Source organism: Ursus americanus, chromosome 4 (genome assembly GCF_024610735.1).
Source record: "Ursus americanus isolate L20-20 chromosome 4, mUrsAme1.1.p, whole genome shotgun sequence".
Taxonomy (NCBI): domain Eukaryota; kingdom Metazoa; phylum Chordata; class Mammalia; order Carnivora; family Ursidae; genus Ursus; species Ursus americanus.
The window spans coordinates 41,805,042-41,820,592 of record NC_142130.1 but is presented as its reverse complement, the minus strand read 5'-3'; the positions used below and the strand labels follow the sequence as shown (position 1 = coordinate 41,820,592).

Here is a 15,551-nt window from a genome sequence, read left to right as displayed (position 1 = left end):
AATTATGACTTTGCACAATCATGAAAGTTTCCCAAAATCCAACTAGCAAGTCTTATAAATGAAAAAGCATGTCAGAGTTATATAGGAATTAAATGTGCATCCTGCACGGTGGCTTACATCACATTACCTTCCCTATTGTTCACAGCCCAATAACCCTTTTTGCTTTCTAAAAGAGCTAATGATATCACCTAACATTAAAGTGTTTCTCTGGACTAGACTTCTAAACAACTGAGATAATAAGGTAAAATAGGCTAACAGTCTATTTTTTAATTGTATGAGCTTTTATGTACATTTTTTTTAAAAAGTAAGAAGCTCATATAAAATGTTCAAAAGCTCAATTGCAATCTACTAAGTGCAAAAAATTCTGTGGGTTATTTGTCCTACTATCCAGATAGGAATCATATAGGATATGAAATTTGGGTTTCATCCTTGAATCACTAGGTAATGTAATTCTGTGTACTCTATTCAACACAATATCCTGAATTGATTGTAGTAGATTTGCTTTACCATTGATGGGTGATATCTGATATATTTCTTTTCTGAATCACAGTAAATATAATTTTATATTGAAACTTCTGCCATGACAGAATTTCATTAAGTATCTAAAAGAATGAAAGATCATGAGCATGTATAAAATGTTTGGGTCTTAGAAAGTACAGAGAAGGCCTATAATAGGTAATAACAATTGTGACAATGCTAAATTTGAACTGGTCAACAGAAAATAAGGGGAAAGATAGCCTGGTAAGCAAGGATCCAAGTAATCTTCCTAGGACAGCTACAAAGAGCCTGATCAACATTGAATCCGTCCAGTGTGCCAAGTACTATATTCAGCACTAGGGCTTTAAAGATGAATAAAACATGGTACTTGCCCTTAAAGAAGCACAGTTCAGTGCAGTAGAATTCTAAATGCTACCTTTCCTGAGCAATGATTATCAAAGAATTTGAGTCATGAGTTAAACTGCATATAAAACATGAAACTGAAATTTACTTTATACTGGATGTACCCATTTTTGCATAATAAAACTCATCATTACACAAAAAATAGAAACAAAGGTATTATGCATAACATGAAATTACAGAAAAGCAACAACCATTTATTTTTGGCTTTTATATACTTTGGAAATTCACTTTATGACAAATGTTGAGAATATAATGTAGAATATCTGAATCAGAAGAGCTTGGAATCCTGTTCATTTTTTTTTCCATACTGTATATCAGCTCAAATCACCCATTTCAACACAGTATTGCCTTGTTCTCAACACTTTACTAGAACAAGAAGGATTATTGAGAGCATAAGTTTCCAAAGGTATTACTCTAAGGGTCATATATATAAAGGAAGGTCAGATGCAAACAACATAGCTGTTAAAAAGACTAGGTACCAAAAGATGCCAGAAGAACAAGAACAAGAGTACCAATGACAATGAACCTGAAGGGGAAAGGTGTCATGCATAAACTGAGTATATCTTTCTACCTTCACAGTATATTTTTCTTAGTGATGTATCCATTTAAAACACGCAAAATGATTACTGTACTATATTACCTAGTGCACTGAAGAGTCTGAAGATCAGAGATATTGTCATAAGGAACAGTAAAAACATATAAGTAGTGGTACAGCACTTTCATTATTCTTTGTCTCCATTCTGATGACCCAACACATAATATAGCTCAACAATGAATATTATCTCTTAAAAACTTTTGAAGTCTCTAGTACCTTGTTGACAAAGGGCATGGCACACATAGCTGTTTGTAATCGGTTTGATGTCTTCAAAATTATTTGAAATAACAAAAATTCACTTAAAAGTTGCTGTAATTCCCTTTTCATTAACTCATGTTGACTATTCTAAATATAATCCAAACTCATGTATGCTGACTTTACTGTGGCTGATCATTTGAGCCTATTACTGACAGAAATGCATTTATCCCATCAAATAAAAATTGAACCTTTCTTTCAGTATAGTGACAAATTAAGGAAAAGTTACAGTTACATAAGAGAAGTCTAGACTCTATTCCACCTTAAGCTTTGTGGAGCCTGGTTTAAAACTCCAGTACTGTGGAAAGGAGATCAAAAGCTAAGTTACATAATGAAATGAAATAAAATTACAGTAGAAGTTATTTCACCATTCATACTCTTAGAAAAGCTAACAGGTGTTTTCTTATATTTGAAAACTGTACAGAAGGCAGCAAATAAATGTCTCTGGAAACAAGTGATTTCAGAATTGAGTGGCACACAGTAGACACTTAACGACAGCTATTCTCAGGTTTACCACATAGTTTTCTGTGCTAAACTGCATTTCTTTGTAATAGACCTAAACTTACTGCCTAATTCTTATTATTGATGACCATGTTTTTTTGTAGTGCCAAAACTACAGCAATCTTTGTATCCTAAACTCTGGGTGGCCCCTATTTAAGCCAGCTGTTGGTTTCTGAAACAAACGAAGGGGACAAACAACATATGTAAGGGCCTTCCAAAGTCAGTAGAATCTGTCCCACTTTCGAAGATACTGTTTCTGTTCTGCCTCATCCTTTTTTTTTCTGTATGATCCCTAGTTCTTGATTACTCAATAGCTGCTTAGATTTAGTTCTCCTTTGTGACCTCTACCTTCCAGGATTCCCAGTATCTAACGCTTCCTTTGACATGCTCCTACTCAGAATTTCCTCAGCCTCTTTTAACATCTGTTACCCAGCTCCACTGTTGTCCACAGAACCAAATCAGGCAGCAGCTCCCCAGTCCATCCACTGTAAAACCTTTAGACAAAGTCCCTCTCAGCATTTGTAATTCTAGACTAGACAGTTACATTTTAAAAACAGACTCTTCCATAGCAACCATCCCTCCCACTTATAGCTCTTTCACCTTGTGCCCTTCTCTGAAGCCTTCTCCAAATCCACTATGCCTTTCTTGAAATAAAATAACCAGTACTAATCTGGGCAAGCACTGAGTGAAAATGGTCCCAGAATAGAGTCACGGTGGGGTGATGTTTAAGAATTTAGGTTATCTAGAGTTGAACCTGAGTTTGAATCCCCAGCTGTTATATACTAGCTGTGTGTCTATGAACAAGTTACTTAACTTTGCTGAGCCTCAGCTTGCTTACCTTTAAAAATGCCATAATAAAAGTACATGTCTCATAGGATTATGGAATTAATGGGAGAATATGCAGCTATAACCAATTCCTGGTACACAGTAAGTGCTCAATAAATGCTGGCTGCTGTTGTTATTATTGTTTTTGTACAAGGACAGATATATTTTATTTCATTTTCACTATGTTTCCCACCAAAAATTTTGCTACTCTTTTGGCACAGTGCCTTTAGAACAGAGTTTACATTAATTCCTCGATGTATGTCTGGGTTTCAGTTAAGTAACAGTATAAAATCAGCTTCCCTTCTAAATATCCCTTAGAAAATTTTTCCCCTATTTGCATGCATTGAAGCACTCATATCACCTTTTGGGCCCTATGGTGGATCTAATAATTTTCTGGCCATGTCTTGGTTAGATATTTGGTAGGCCAGAATAGCTTGGCATTACCTACTATATTGGACAGTACACACATTCTGCCTCTGAGGAGATTTATAAAATGTTTATAATTAGTACCAGAGCATCTACAGCTATGGGTTGGGTAGAGGGAAGAGGAAGGATCCCGGGATTGTATAGCTTTCTCCAGACTGCTGTTTCCATTTGTGAATAGGTAAAGTATGTGATGCTTTTGAGCCTCTCACTACCATTCATACCAGCAAAAAAAAAAAATGTGAGTCAATTAAAAAGAAACTGAGAGTGAAATTTTAAATGAAAACTTTGAGGTTATCCTTAAATAAATACCTACAAGTAGGTACAAATGAATTGTGTATGGCTGTTTGTTTCTATATATGACAGTACAGTATTTACAAGGTCTTTTCTAACACAGAGTCTTTCAGCTTTTCTTCATCAAGTAAGTCAACTTTGTCTCCCTTGCTTCCTTTCTATGTATATCTATCCCTGGATAGGTACAATGTAGGATCAAAAATCAAATGCGGTAGTAAAAATTATAATGGCTCCCGAGTACTCAGAGTATATTTTTTGCTTTGAGAAGCACAAAAACCAAGTTTACCTTTTTTCTTTGAAAAATATATCTATTTCTCTACATATTTCACAGAATTAGAAAATGACTCTGAGTTAATTCATTCTGTTATTACCCACTTTCTCCAGTTAAGCAACTCTATGTGGAATAAAATGCAAGGAATCCTGTTTATAAATTCTGTTAGCAACATACCTTCATGAATGAAAATGAACCGGTGAAACATTTATGAAAAATAGTAAGTTTATTATAGTTATGAACTACAAAAGATTTTAAGTACTTAATTTTTACACATCTATACTTACACAGATACACTATATTTGAAAGCAAGTATCACTAAAAGGAAACCTGTATCAAGGACTAAAATTAAAAAGCAAAGTCAAATATTTTACGCATGCTCTTTCCCAGTACTTTACATATCACTTCCAGTCATATCACCTAAAGCTAAAATAAGGATCCAAGTGTCAAAAGAAAGATACTCATATTATCAGAGCTGAAAGAGACCCTGAAGATGAAGAAGGCAGAGATTCAGATTACGTGACATGCCCAAGATGACACAACTGCTGGCAGCACTAGGCCCGGAACAATCTCTCCTAACTCACATCTGAGATTTCTGACAACGTGCAATAAAATAAAAGTTAAATCTAAGAGATGAGGGATTAATTAAAAGATTAGATGTTGTCCCCTCAAGTTGAAAACCTTTGGATTTAATAACTTTTACTTACATGATTTTCTATTAGTAGGAAAATAAATTTTAAATAACATAAAATTGTAAAGACTGACAAATAATGAAAACTACAAAGAAAATTTATGCTTTTCCTTAAATCAGAACCATGGAAACGGATATTTTTTAATGTCTAAATAAAGCCAGAGATTTATTGGTTGTGTGTGCATGTATGGTAGTAGTGGGTTTTGTTTGTCTTGTATTGTTTTGTTTTGCAAATTGTTAGAGGGTCTTCCAATTTCCCTGTGCAATGGTAATCTGTGTTCCAAAAATGGGGGTACATTTAAATAAATTTCTTATAATTAATTATAAAGTACTTAACTATGGACACATAAGCCTCTAGAAACTTACTAAAGACAGACAGTAAGAAAATGATACCAAGAATTTCAAAAATAAAACCCAGATCTTTTTAATATTATCTCAATTAGAAATAAAGAACATCTTTTAAAAAGTCAAAAGTAATTGAAAAAGAGATTAAATCAGTAAACCAATTGTGTACATTTTTCCTGAAGTGCATATTCATGAGCTGACAGTAGAAACAGGCTGGCTGCTTTGTTTGACTATAGTTCTGTTTACCTCATACTGTCAAGAATGGATTTTGACACTCACAGTATTAATATTGCTATTTTTATTGATATAATTAGCACTGCTATAAATAATTCCTCAGTCTGCTATATCTAAGTATATCATTACAATCAGCAATATTAGGGCTTCTTTTTCCTATATGATGCTTTGGAAATAGACTGCTGGCCCAAAGAACCACAGTAACCTCATAATGTGGAAGGTATGGAAAAAAACACTGCCCTGTCAATAGAGACTACTGTTTTGTGTATGACTTCACTAAACAAACTAGTTTATATTTGTTTGAAACTAAAGTTTCTCACCAATCTGCTGTTTCAATTTCACATCACACCATATTGTACCTAAAACAGGCAATCTGGATTCCTGTTGCTACTTCCCCCCCCCCCCCCCAGCCCCAAACAGCTCAGGAATGGGTTTGAAACACAAGGCTTGAATATATAAAGCAAAAGAGTTAAGACACCCAAAATTCAGAATGGGTGGGTGAAAATAAGTGTGCTTGAAGTCATTTGTATAACTGCTAGTGGGTGGCCCACTTGTGAGTTTTTGATCATCACATGAAAGTAAAATCAAAACATATTTTATCATGCCTCTGGATCACATCAGCTGCAATGATAACCTTATCTAGACCTTGAATAGTTTGTTCATAAAACAAAGTGGGGTGACTGACCCAGTGCATATTCAACACAGAGTACGAAGGCCAAAACAAAATGACAATACAATTCAAAACAAGTTTGTAGATATTTTAGACTAGTATATTAAACCTTTCTTTGTCTCTATCACTTGACAGATGGTTAGCCTTCACACAGCCTAGTATCTCTGGCAAAGAAACGACTGTGTCTAGCCAATAACACCCCAAATTTTTATATAAAATGCAGTGTACACATACTTACACTTACCTTAAAAATATGAATATTAATAGATTAGTCATTTTACTTTATTGCTTATTTTATTACTATATGAATCTGACAGATATCAAGATTTGTCTTTTGCCCTATGAATACCCCTTTCTGAAACTTTCAACTGTCTTATGTGGATCCGGGGTTCTAAGAACTCTTCACTTTAGATTTCATTCATTTCAAAGGGTTGCTTCTAATCATGCTTCAAAAAAAAAAAAAAACTTCCAATAACTTTTAATCCAAAATTATTACAAAATTTACAAAGATTTAATTAGCTTATGTTTCTATGTTGCTTGGAGCAAAGTTTTGGTAAGTAACAGTGAGTTAAACAAAATCACTGGGGAACATGTCAAGGACCACAAGGCAGGACTGAAATTATTTACCCAATACTGAAATATGCCTTTATTCAAAAATGCTCATATAAAAATGTATACTCACATACACATAAACACACATTGATCAACCATTAGAATTAGGAAAAGCTCTTCGTTTTTAACATTCTAGCAACATTCTTCCACTTTGCTGTTTAAAAAAAGATTTCACCTAAGACAATATATTCCATTAGTATAGTCTCTGCTTTTCTTCCTAAATCTTCCTATTTATAGCTTTCAGATGCTGGCAGGTCTGTATACAAATAGGCAGAAGCAACCTCAACTGTTCTATAAAGTACATTAATACGTACCCTTTCTGGAAGAGGTGATTACGCTACAAATTAGCATAAATAGAGATCTAATGTAGGTATAGAAATTCAAGCCCTTCACAGCAGGGGATGGGGGGACTGCCGGTGGGAGAATTGTGTTAAAAAACTACTTAAGAACTGAATACCGATTTGGCTAACAAAATAAGACTCACTGTGACAGAAAAAATAACAAAAATCAGAACTTGTTATTTGAGAACTATGAACTAGGTTTTGGAAAGGTGAGACACCCACTACTTAAAGCAACAAACTCGGCGTTAAATCATATACTCCGTTAACCAAGCACCAAGTTTCCTTCTGTTAGAAACCTAGGATTTTTACACCTACAGACTAAATGATTAAAGTAATGCTAAAATCTTCTGTAATGTTCCTCTTGCATTACAAATGGTCTATTAAATCAGAGAAGTGCCAATCAAACGCTTTTGTAGTTTGAAAGAAAGGTTTAAATAACAAAGCATTTTTTGCAGGCTTCTCTTTCTCTCTTTAATGTCACCTATAAATTAATTACAACAAATTCCCATCTTCTCTTGATAAAACCACAACTGAAAAAGATTTAGGCACTTAATTTTTCAGACATACTCCTAAAACAAATTCTTACTAAAAAATTAAGATATTTTAGTTTATGTTTTACCACGATTTGCTAACAAGACAAAAAGCTCCATCGGAATTTTACAGTAAATTCCAAGACACAGATTTTTTTTTAATATAAAGTAACATTTTATTTATTTCAAAGGCATGCTCAAAATTATGAAAAAATAAAACCTCTGTTAGTTAAAAAGACCTACTGAAATGTATGGAGAATGTTTCATGACAATAACAAAGGGTACAAATAAAGTTAGCTCTTCCTTTCTTATCATTGGCAATTAGTAAACACCTCCCTGCTCCTCGAACTTCTGTAAATTCTTTCAAATTGCACTCTCTTAAGTGAAAAAACTGCTAGGTTTTAAAATTTCATACAAAAATCTCTTCTCCTGGCAATCTGAAGTATGCAAACTATATGTGACATTAGAACATAAACTCCACAAAGGCAGGTTATTTTATCTCTTGTTCACTGTTACATCCCAAGTGTCTAGAACAATTTCATGAATTTAAACATCCATTTCAGAAAAGCATGATTATTTCAGAGAATAAAGCAGAGCCCATCAAGCTCCACTTCTGTATTCCAAATGTTTTAGAGAAGTCTCTATGTGTCACTCATTCTATTTTAAATAATTTTAATTTACTTATAAATTTTAGATCCTTTACAGTAACTAAATTGTATCTTTTTGTGCTCTTCTAAATTGACCGATATTCAGTCATGCCTTTTTTTCTGGGAAGTCCAATTGGTTAGAAAGCCCTCTTCAGATTTTCAGTACTGAGATAAAAATAATTCATTTAAAATGGCTTCTTCCTTAGATTTTTATTCCTATACCAAGTAGTCAAATTCATATTAATTTGACAGCAAGATTAGTTGGATATCTGTGGGTCACAAAAACTTTCTGAACTAACTACATAGTTAACTGGCATCACATCTAGTAGTTCTAAACATACCCCCCAAAATTATAACTTTCACATACAAGTTTTTTCTTTTCTCTAAACTCATATTGTCTTTCAGTAGCTAGTGAGTATACACATGAACTATCTGTATCTTCTTGCTGTAGTAGCAATCTTAAAATACTGGCATCTTAATTGAACTAGACAGACAAGCATAGACTTCTTCCCAAAAATGGATAAAATTAGATAACTTTTTAATCTTAAACTTTTCTCTTTAGTCTGTTAAAATTGGGACCTCACCATGAAAGGGCGTATTGCTTTGGAGGCTGGTACACAGTTAACTTGTCACCTGATCTTCATAGGCAAAAGGCCTGTATTCCACTGGTCTGTGAGATCTGAAATCACAAAACCAAAAATACCCAACTGCTGGACTCACTGAGCAGCTAATATATTTCTAGAAAATTTGCTTTTCTTCTTCCTCTCACCTGTTTACTTGAGCACCATATATTGTTAAACCTAAAGCCCTCCAAAAGTGAGCTCAATGGAAATCACAACCACAATCTTAGGAATTAAACCTTGAGCACTGAACAATGAGTAACATCGGCAATTCTACAAGGGTAATTCCAAAAGCTTTTTTGAGAGAAGACCATTCCCAAGAGGGCACAATGGTATCACCATGCACTGTGCATCAACTTTGCCACATTCTGATTAAGAATTAGAAGAGCAAAGACTTGAAAAATCAATGTAAATTGTTTTTTTCCCCCCTAGAAATATAGAAATATCTACGTGTAAAGCTGAAATGCAGAAAGTAGCCAAACCTGGACTGGTCAAACTTTTATGAGGGGCAGTGGAGGGTATATTTTAACTATTCCCACGTGACAGCAAATGTATCTGGGATTACGAGCAACAGGTAAGAAAGTAAACCATTTATGAACTGAATTTGCTATGTTACTGCTTATCATCTAAAGGTAATGTTCACAGCTATGGAATTTATTTACAAAATGGTCGTTACAATTTGTTTTAAAACTTTCGATAGCAACAAGTTACGATAGTAACTTTAGGATAGAACTCGCTTGAAAACATGGGGGAATGAGTGGCCTCTGCTAATTTTATTAGCTGAAACTGAGACACGACCACGCAGTGAGAAACTCTCACCTTTACTTCATCTTGGTATTTTTAATGGCTAGAAGTAATGGAAGACAATTTTCACACGTCTAGAAAGTTAACGTGTTCAATTTAGTTTAGGCCATGCTGATTCTGAGGATATTATTTAACCCACAGGCTTCCAGATTACTTCCTGTTTCATTGAGATTTTTATTAGAGAACTGTCATCCTGCTACTGACCCCATTCAACTGGGTTCAGTGTTAAGAGATCAGCGGATTACCGCGCTAGGTAGTGTAGCTGTACGCCATATTGTGTTTTTCGCTAATGTTTATAGTTTATGTGTGTGCCTAGCATATGTTTGTGCAAGTGTGTTTATCAATAGAACTTTTAGAAAATCCCTGCCTCCTGCCTCTTCAGCATCCTTAAAAAGGATAACAGCTGCGGGGGGAGTGGTGCGGGGGGGGGGGGGGGGCGGGGGGAGGGAGCGCGGGGGGCGTGGGGTGGGTGGTGGAAGAGGACCAGAAAGCCACACAGACAGTAATGCATTAAACAGTGTAGGAGAGTGCGTTTCTTTTAAACTTTCAAAAAGCTTCCAACTGTTCTATCTCAGCTATCGAAACGCGTAAACATGTTTTAATGTTTCCAAAGGGGCCCAAAGGAGGAGAGAAAGAAGGAAAGGCGTGTCTTCCCTTCCCAAGCCCCCTCCTCTAGAGTCGCAGCAGCGAAGCAGGCGGGGGCCGGTAGCTTCGGTGTCTGGAAGGGCGTCCAGCGGCTCTGGGGCCAGGACACCTCCCGCCCCCCCAGTTCTCTGAAGACGCTCCAGAGACCGCGAGAGCCACGGCAAGCGGGGGAGGGCGAGGAGGGAGGGGGCGGAAGACAAGCCGGCGCCTCTAGCAGCTCCTGAGCCCCGGCTAGTCCCCCTCAGCTCCTCTTCTTGGAAGCGGCAACTCCAGGCGCAGGGAGTAGAGAAAAGAAGGCAGAAGACACATTTCCAGCTGCGGGACGGCCCGCCCGCTCCAGGGACCCGGGACCCTCCCGTGCTCCCTCCTCCCAGCCGGGTCGCGCGAGGCCGCAGCCGCCGCCCGGCGCAAGGAGGGGCGCCCGGGGGGAGGGGGCGCGGGCGGGGCGCGGGGGCGCGCGCGCTCGGCCGGCCGGCGGCCCGCGGGCTCGCCAGTCTACTCGCTCCCTCAACCCCACCCCAGTCCCCTCCTTTCCCGTCCCGTCGCCCCTACTCCAGTGCCTCGCAGACGCCTCATCCCTCTCGCACGCACACACCCCTCCCTCCCACCCGCCCCACAACAAATTAGAGTTTTGGGGGTTACCTCCTCGCGCTCTTTAATCTTCTTTCCTCAACTCCTAAACTTCCCCCCGCCCCTACTTCTTCGGCAGAAGGCCCACATTGGGTGCCTCACGCCGCGAACCCTCTATCTTTACCCGTTATTGGGTTATTCTTATGTCACTCTTGACTTCAGTGAGCCAATAAGAGTGGGACGCCCCTCGTGAGGTTGCCGCCCATAAACAAAATGCACTCTTCCTCCTCCTCTCCCTTGTCCCCGCCCCCATCTCCTTCTTTCCTCATCTCTACCACCTTCGATTGGGCTAGAAGAGGCCCAATCCGCTATCTCAAACACCCATTGGGGAGCGGAAACTTCGCTCAGAGAATTGTTAACAGGCGATTGGTCGACAGTCTTCCCACTCCCCCCACCTCTGCCGCACCTTCGCCCACTCTGGAGAGGTCAATCGTATCTCGTTGTTCAGTGATCCGAGAGGTGGAAGGCTATTGGTTGAGACAACCCGTCAGACCGGATTGGAGTGAGTCATGATTGGTCAGCACCGACACGATCAGGTTTGGTTGTGTACTCCTCCGCTCCTCCTCCTCTTTTCCTCCACATCCCCGCCCCCTCCCGACTGCTTTTACTTTCTACGCATTTCTATTTCCTCCTTTATTTATTTATTTGTGATAAACTTAAATGACCCGGCGACGGAGGCGGGACTCGCGGCGAGGCAGAGGATGACGAGGCACGGCCTGGGGCCAATTGCCGAGGGGGCTGCGGGGTGAGGGGCAGCTTCGGTGGCCAGTGAGAGGCAGGTGTCTGGAGCGCGCTAGGCCTGTGGAGCCGGGATGCCCCAGCGGAGGCGGCGGTTACCCGCTGTCTGGCGCGGCGAGCTGGCGGGGGGAGCCGCGGAGGGGAGGAGGGGGTGTCGCTGTCGCAGACAGCTGAGGCAGCAGGATGGAAGCGGATCTAGGGCGGTGGAAGGAGAGCAGGAGCGAGGGTCTGGCGAGGCGGTGGCGCGCAAGGCCACACTGGGTCAGGCTTGATTCCTGCGGGGTAGGCTGCAGGTTGCCAAGCCAGGAGGTCAGCAGAGGCCGCCGAAGCAATGCCAGGGCTCAGAGGGAAAATTGGTCCGTTCAGGAGGTTTAGAAAAACACTGTGTAAAACAGTTCGTAGTAAGCCGCCCTTAATAAAAATGAGGATATTATCCTAACGGGAAAAACAGATTATGTTTCTTATTACTAAACGCCTGAAGTACCAGCAACACAACCGGAGCCCACAGAATTCAATATCCTGAGGGCTAGAAGGAACAAATAAAGCAACACGGAAAATTAAATGCGGTTCAGATGCTTCAATAAAACCTTCATCCTCATCCATTTGTCACTCAACATAGCACTCCCCAGTGCCAAATTCTTACCAAGTGTTAGTCCAATACTTAGGCATTGGGGAAAAAAATGAAGCTCAAGGCCAGCAAGATGCTCAGGAAGGATTCCTAAAAAGGGGTAAGATGGGGGGAGGGGGGAGGAATTTCCTTTCACTATACAAAGGAAAAAATTTTTTTCTGTGAAAAAAAAGTTGCACTCTTTTAGGGAACTCATAATACTTTATCACAAATTAAGGGACTTTATGAAAAATACCATGCATGCAAAAAATTTATTTGCAGTTTGAAAACTATTTTTTATGGAACGTGCGTTTGATGTTAAGATCTCTGAATATTATCTTAGACTTCACTGGGACATACAGCATGCATTAAAGAAAAGGTTATTCATGATACTTGTTAGAGGTGGTTAAGCCGACTTTATTCAGGACCACTGAGATAGATAGATAGGACCACTGTGATAGAATTTTGCAGTGGGAGCAGATTGGGCTGAACTCCAGCTGCATCATGGGCAAGTGTGAATTTTAGCCAAGGAGCAAGGTGAAGGTCAGTGGATGGAAAATTACTACAAAGCAACATTAGTGAGTGGGAATTTTGGCTAAACCAACCTAAAAGGATTCTTGCTGGAGACAGGCCAGAGTGATCACACATCACCTGAAGAATGGTGAAGGATGAGGAACCTGATCATAAATGAAGAGTGATGAGATTGGGGGCCAGGGGTAGGTTCTTGCTAAACTGACAGAGAAGGGTTCTTGCTAAAACAGGATTTTACAAGGAAGCACACAGATGCCTGCCTTTGGTTAGGGGCTTTGGTGGGACCTAAGCAAAATCAATTGGCCCCGGTGAAAAAATATGTACAAAGCCTTGACCTCATAAGTACAATTAAATCTATCTTTTGAGGAAAATATGAGCATCTCAGAATCTATAAAAATACTGAATCAGGTGTCAAGTCTGAAGTCCACTAAAGTATACAAATTGCTATTGAATCTGGAAGCTAAAATATTTTAGAATTTATGTATAAATCTTAGCTGAAAAGTCATGTACTGGCTGTAACAAGTGTTCCATACAGAAAAATCAGCTTTACATGAGAAAATTCAGTAAAATGTAACAAAGGTGTCTAAATAGTTAATCCCTTAACTTTTTCCAAGGGACAATGGCCACTCCCTCTATGTACTACTTAAAACTCATCCTTTTCAACAAGTTTTTAAAGGTATTATTCAATGTACTGGCATGAGACTTGTTAGGATTATAATGATAAATCATTAGGAAAGCAGTGTAAAAATGCTAATATTCTAATTTTTAAATATAAAATAGTCTAATTTATATCCAGTTTTCCTGATGTGAGAATCTGGGGGTTAGAATGCTCTGTCTATAAGGAACACCTCAGTTGTATATTTATATTGCACACCCACAGACCTCAGCCACCAACCCCAGCCCCCATACACACACACAGATACACAAACATCCCAAAAGATGCAGCAAGAATTCCATAATTGTATCAAAGGGCAACAAAGATGTTTTCTTGGTTTAGCAATTAGCAGAACGGAGGAAAAGGAAACAATAAGAATTATGTGGTAACAAAGAATGCAAGGGGGATGATTGATAGAAAATGAAAATAAAAATGATTCCTTAGAGAAGAGTTTTATAAGGAATTTCTTTCAGGACCCTAACCTGTTGCCTTCACAGATCTTAAATAGTATATATTCCCTAAAGTTTCAAAGTGCATTACAAGAGGCCAAACTAGCAGTAAGTGAATTCTTCCTAGGTTACAAATGAGGACACTTAGACTTTGAATGCTTTATCCGCATCACAAGTGGCAGAGCTTGTTTTCAAACTCAAGTCTCTTTTCCTTTTTTCACTATACCATTTACTCATCCATCCATTTAAGAAATATTAAGTGCATTTCCTCATTAACTATGAGTATTTAAAATCCCCAGGAACTGAAAAACTAAAGATACACAAGATTTGGCAATTTTCTCCAAAGAGTTTACTGTGTATTAGGAGAGAAGTAAAGGAATAAATTACTATGCTGTGTACATATGTCATATATACAATGTGGGAATACTGAAGAAAGAATGCTTAACTCTTAAGATAAATTTGGGAATATTTGCAATACACTGAACTCATCACTATACTGAATACGAAAGTTAACCAAATTAGATCATGCTCTCAAGGGACTTAGATTCTAATAAGGGCACTAATTAGACATAAACATTAAAACACTATATTACTAGCCAAAACAAGAAGAGTCTTGATGGAATAAATAAAGTGTTACGGGAGGTCAGAAAAAAAAAAAATACCGTTTACATTTTGAGGAATGGGGAGTAGGAAATTAGGAAAATCTTAATGGAAGAAGTGACTTTTGAGATGGTGTTTTGAAGGATCTGTTAGAGAACTCAGCACCTTTCCTCACATAAAATCGCATATGAAATACACTTGATATTTTTTTGCCGTTTACTCAAAGACAAGTACTACTTTTCTATATATGTGCTCACCATTAACCTGAGCAGATAATAGCCAATAAAAATATTAAAAGAAAAATGACTCTTTCATAATGAAATAAAGTGGAGGTAAACATCAAAATGTGTTAGGACAACAATGCCAATTATGAAGGTTAGACAATTCCATCCAAAGCAGCTAAAGGGAGAGTTCTATAAATCCAGTTAACTCAAGTGTGATAGAAATTATTCAGGCCCTGGATGCTTATTTAAAATTTGCCTTGACGTGCCCCCCCCCAATATGGTAGAAACATGAAGCTCTTTATAATTATTTGACTGGATTTGCAGGGGCTTGTGTTTTCCTAAGTTCCTGTACCCAGGCACTCACTTCCTTGCATATTTTCTCTTTCACCCCAAACCATTGATTTAACTCACAGCAGAGCCATGAGTTTCCACCAAAACCTCATTTACATAATGAAAATAGAATGGACTTGGCTAAAGATTGTGATATTAGGGAAAGGAAAGTAGAGGGAGTGGAAAAGAAGAAACCTACTAACTAGTATGTGGTTGGCCCAGGATAGGCAAACCAAACAAGGGAACAGAAGAGAACCCAGAAACAGACTCATGCTTATGCATAAATGGCTTTTTGATAATGTTACATACGATCAACACAGATTACTGGGAGAAAAGAGACATTCAATAAGTGGCATTAGGAAAATAGGGGATAAAGGAAATTGAATCTCAAGTTTACAAAAGATATAAAAATCAGGAGCACCTGGTTGGCTCAGTCAGTTAAGCATCTGCCTTTGGCTCAGGTCATGATCTGGGGGTCCTGGGATTGAGCCCCTTGTCAAGTCAGCCTCCCTGCTCAGCAAGGAGTCTACTTCTTCCTCTCCCTCTGCACCCCCCCACTCATGTGCCCGCGCACACATGTGCTC

General features: G+C 38.5%; 1 protein-coding gene across 24 annotated transcripts in view; it reads right to left on the bottom strand.

Moving 5' to 3' along the window:
- Window positions 1-10,963, bottom strand: part of ZBTB20 (zinc finger and BTB domain containing 20) — a 771,855-nt gene extending 760,892 nt beyond the window's left edge. For 20 of the 24 annotated variants that reach the window (XM_087861260.1, XM_087861259.1, XM_087861245.1 and 17 more), the window contains exons 1-2: window positions 10,846-10,963; window positions 8,719-8,813 (exon numbers count right to left, since the gene is read on the bottom strand). The gene's annotated coding sequence lies outside the window, so the exon portion shown is untranslated. The remainder of the gene's footprint in view (window positions 1-8,718; window positions 8,814-10,845) is intronic. The other 4 variants (XM_087861255.1, XM_087861264.1, XM_087861266.1 and 1 more) reach the window with 2 other exon arrangements.
- Window positions 10,964-15,551: the final 4,588 nt, after the last annotated feature.